Genomic DNA, 5,236 nt, shown 5'->3' on the forward strand with positions numbered 1-5,236 from the left:
GAGTGGTCTCAGGTCTCATGAGTACCATCTCAGCAATCTCTCCAGCCTTGAGGTTGGCCAGGAAAGACTCAGCCGTCATTTCCTCGAGGTTCAGTATCTCCGCAACCTCTGGCAACGGTTCCAAGTGGACACCAGATGCCTTGACTGGTAAACCTGTCTCGTCATCGAAGATGTGATAACACTCTTCCACCGGCCTTGTCGGAGGAGCCCGGGCCCTGGACTCCGAGTCGCTTCGATCGGAACGAAGTTCGGATCCGGCTTGAGGCGGCGGCGGTGTCTTTGCCGACGGCGTCTGTGACGGGGAGCTTTGCTGCCCACGTCTAGGGATGTCGTCGCTACGACATCCGAGGCACTCGTGGCCTCGTGTGATACTGTTGTTCCCACACAGGAAGCGTGTTCAACGCCTTCCTCTTCAGTTAAGGTCTGGGCGACCGCGTGTGGCACTGTGTTACCCACACAGGAAGCGTGTTCAACGCCTTCCTCTTCAGTTAAGGTCTGGGCGACCGTGAGTGGAACTCTGTTACCCACTCTGAACACGCTGTTCTCAGTGTTCATGACAGCTGCAGCTGTCTGCGGAACTAAGTTACCCGCCTGTGGACCTAAGTTACCCACTTGGCCGACGCCTCTTCTGGGCGCGGCCACCATCAAAACATCCTTGGAGTCGTCATATACGTCGACGACTCCCAAGCATCTGCCGGATGCTTTGGTATCCTGGCAGCCCTTGCGGGCGCCCCGGGTCCTGACAGAGGTGGGAACATGACTCACCAATGCTCTGTCGGACTGCGCATGGCGGCTGGCACCGATTGCCTTGCCGCGCCAGTCGATCCAGGGCTCGTGCTTCTCGAGCCAGGGCATGCCCAGGATCATATCATATGGATCCATATCGAGAGCAGTGAGCTGTTCGAGGCTGTCAAAGTCTTCAAACTTGACGGCCAGATCCACTTGGACGTTGGGAACAGTGACGACCCTTCCCGCCGGCCAGATTCACTTGGACGTTGGGGACAGTGACGACCCTTCCCGTCGGCCAGTCGCACTGACACCGTCCCGCTGCCCTTGCTTTCTCTCAAAGCATCGGACAACTTGTTGCTGTTACGAGCAACCGTCTGGCGGCGTGCGAAGTTCTTCGACGCCCCAGAATCGATCAAGCTTCTAAAGGGATGATCGTATCCCCGTACACATCCGTGTACTACGAGCAACCCGCCGCTGCTCTTCGCCGATTCGAGAGTGCGAAGACTCTCAGGGGCTAAGTCCCCGTGGTACGCGCCACCCGCGCACCCATCACGAAGACTTAGTTCTTCCCCAGTAGGGCGCCCCGCCCCTACTGGTTCCCGGCGTTCCCCTGTCCCCGGGATCCTGGCTTCTGCCAGCGACCCTTGAGGACGGGCTTGGGGAAGGACCGTCTGCGGAGTCTTTCCGAGGGACAGTCGCGCTTGAAGTGGATCATCTTCCCGCAGCCGAAGCAGCGGATGTCACGCTGTTCGGCGGACCCGAGTTCCATGGGAACTGGTCCGTTGGGGTTTGCTCGACCGGGAGTGGACAAGGAGCTCCCAGGCCACGCTGAGGCCGGCGTACGCGCCTGGCGATGGTTGTACTCTTCTTGGAGAGCCACTTGAATCGTCTCTTCAAGGGTGCTTGACTGCACCCGGAACAGCTGAGTGTGTGCGGGGCCCACTCGAAGGCCGTCCATGAACACAGTCATCTTAATGTGTTCGTTGAGTGGGTTTCCCACTAGGGACGCCGTGCGCTCCCGTATCTATTGCACGTACTCGTGCAGCTCACGCCTCCCTTGTTTACACGAGAGGAAGCGCGAACGCTGGCGGTACTCGTAGTTCGCCGGGAGGAACGCGGCTCGGAGCTGTTCACACAACTGAGCCCAGGATGTCAAACATCCAGGGGATGTTGCTTCCCGTGTGTACACCCAACTCTTAGCACGGCCGCTAAGGTTGGAGAGTGCAAAAGCAACACGAAGTTGCTCGGTCGAGATCAGAGCCGCGACCATCGCGAGCTCTACTTCTCGAATTCAGAAGTGAAGGTTCTTGTCTTCATTCCCTTCATACGGCTTGACTTTCAGCCGTATTGGCTTCAGGTGAGGCGGATTTGCTTCCGCCGCCGGAGCCTGCAGGTTCTCCCGCACATGCGCGATGAGGCCCTGCTCGTACGCGTCGAATGCATTGATGCGCTCGAGCTGCTCAGCCGGTGTAGACACCACCAGGCTCTGCAGGGCCTCCATCCCGAAGATGCCTGCCATCTTCCGAACCGACTCGAGCTGAGAGTCGATCATATAGGAGAAGTCGTTCCTATCCATGGCAACGAACTTCGGAGAGGTTCAGGTAGTTATTCCGCGGTGGCGTGGATTGACTACGAGTGCTACCAAGGGTGACGGGGTCACACAGCACCTTGCGCTAGAGGAAGTTATCTTCCGAGAGTATACAAACTCTCAGTGAACGGCAGCTCACAGGTCCCCTCTTTATTCAAAAGAGAGCGAAGTGACCTAATAAAGTTAGAACGTAAACTGAGTATATTTATAGGTAGATAAAGCTTGGGTTTAATACAAACTATAAGAGCATCTCCACCGGTGGTGAGTAAAGCTATATTTTGGATTTTTTCTACACAAAAGTAGCGATAAGTTTAATCATGATGCCCTCCACCGGTTGTGCCAAATGTTAATTAAACTGCGCAAAATTTTACTCACACTAATTTTTTTTGGCAAGTTTGCTCACGAAGCTAGCCTTGCTTAAATTTGTGAGAAAACCGGAACCAGTGGATTTCTCGACCAGCTCATTCCGCCGCCACAGCAGCATGGGTTCACCAGCAACATCAGCGCTTTCCCACGCCCACGAAGATGTCTCGCCAACGCTGAAACCATCCAACAACTGCGATCTGAGCTCTCTTGCAGTCTACAGCACCTCTCTCACGCCGGCTCCATCGTTTGAACTTGCTCAGCGTTCTTTTGCAGCCTCTGCCACCCCGCCACCTCGTGCAACGTCGGTCATGCTCACGTCTGGTGCTGTTGGAACCGGTAGGAGCGGAGCTATCGCTAACCACAGCTCCGTCAGTGAGCACGTGACCGCCCGATCAGAAGACGGAGGGTCTGAGCGTGTCATGCAAGCTCAAAATGACACCACCGTGCCGCTAGACGACGCGTTAAGTGCCACCACGGGGTCCAAGAAAAAGGGAAGGAACTTCATTGCAGCAGAAGACTTAAATTTGGCTGCTTCGTGGTTGGATGTGTCCCAAGTCCCTGCCGTCGGTGATGAGCAAAAGAGAGACGCATTTTGGAGCAAAGTACACGAGGAATTTGTTGGTCGCAGCGGTGCGACTCCGTCACACGAGCAGCGGGGTGTTCACAGCTTGCAAACCCGTTGGTGCAACCTGCAAGCCGCGTGTAACAAGTTTGCCGGTTGTTATGCTGCGATTGTAGCAGGAAATGAGAGTGGTAAAACTGTGGAGGACAAAATCGTCGATGCTCATGTACTGTACCGCGAGCAGAATAACGGCCCATTCAAGAGCCAAGCGGTAAGGTCAATTCTTCGGCACTCGCCAAAATTGATTCAGCCTCTGACGGCAAAGTCGCGGAAACGCCAAAGTGACACGGACGCGGCGGTCACTCAGGATGATCCTGAACGGCATCGCCCTGGCGGAAGAAAAGCTGCAAAAAAGGCGAGCGAGACGGAAACTGGGTTGATTGCCTTGGTTGCTAATGTGGTGTAGTAGAACACACAAATACCGTCAGATGTGGATTGTTTACACAAACCACAACGAATCGCCGAGTTAGGTCGGCGGTTGTATGGCCTGCGCTTAGGGTGGTCCCCTCGCGGTCCGGCCCTTCCGGGACAGACGAGTGGCTCGCTTCCACTCGGTTCCGACTAACCAAGTCAGATCACTTCCGAGGCTCCGCCGAGTTTGGTTCGGCTGAGCTCGTTCACAACCCTGTGCCCTCCACCAAAGGATGGACGACGGCGCGCGCGCGCTTTTACAGGTCACCGAGCGCAGAGGCTGCTCAGCTAGAAGTGTTACGGCACCCGGGCTATCCGACGTACCGGCCCGCTGAGTATGCGGAGCTTTCTTTCGCGCGCAGCGAGACTTTGTCCTACCCGGACCGACCTAATCTCTTGGCGCTCCCAGTTAATACCCTACAAGCTATGCCTCTCGAGTATTGACGGCAGGCATAATCCAGCCCTATGCAGGGACTTACCGGAAAAGTGTACACGTGTCTTGGACTAGGAAAATTCTGCTCTGTTATCTTCTGGGAGTCTTTTTGGCTCCCCCTATTTAATCCTATGCTTCCTATACAAATATCAAGTGAAATGTATTCGTTTCGGATCTCTACCTACCCTTCAGCTGAGTTCGGGCGACCCTTGAGCTCAGCGGCTATCCGGATAGCATACCCGGACAGATCGCCGAGTACTTACCGTGATCCTTTGCTCCTAAGCTCTGGGTTATCAGACCGAGCCGATTCTTGACCTAAAGTAGGTTGGCGTATGGTCGAATCTGGAAATCCCTACACCACAACTGCCCCGGTTATGATACGAGTCGAGCTGGTGAGTGTCTTAATCCTTTATTTGGTTCTGCCACCGTTGGTCCATACTCGGCTGATGACGTCTCGCGGCTCTCCACCACCTTCTTCGGTACGTTTGATGCTTCCGCTGCCACTCCCTTGGCAGCACCTTACTCCTCGCATGTTACTCCAGCACAACTCACGGCGCCATCCTTCTTCTCCAACTTCTTGTCGAGGTGAAGGCGTGCCAGCTGAGTCGATTCCTCGACCCGTCGGTACTCGTGGGGTCAGCGACCGGCATGAAGCGGGGTTGGTCGACCTGACAACTTCCCATGAGTCCGACGCGGAGTCAGTGGGGTCTTCTCGCGTGCGCCTTCCTGGTCCACCGAGCTTGCCGGGCGACACCACTTCGGGCGCCACCAATCAGCCAAGCTCGGCTGCTCCAATGAGTCTTGACTCCCTTATGGCCAGAGTTAACGAGCAAGGGTATGAGCGCCGAGAAGAATTGACCTTCTTGGCGAGGCTCATGGCCTACGGATTTACTCGTTCCGTGGAGCCCTCTGATCCCGTACAGCGGCGAGCGATCTTGCATGCTGCTTCTGCGGGGGAACTGTTGGATATCTTGAAAGGCAACTACGCCGCACTTGATTATCCACAGATCATTGGCGATCTCCGAGCTGACAATCAAGCTGTTCAGGAGGAGAACCACGCACTGACTCGGCGACTGGACTCGCTTGC

This window comes from Phytophthora infestans, genomic scaffold (genome assembly GCF_000142945.1).
Source record: "Phytophthora infestans T30-4 supercont1.15 genomic scaffold, whole genome shotgun sequence".
Taxonomy (NCBI): domain Eukaryota; phylum Oomycota; class Peronosporomycetes; order Peronosporales; family Peronosporaceae; genus Phytophthora; species Phytophthora infestans.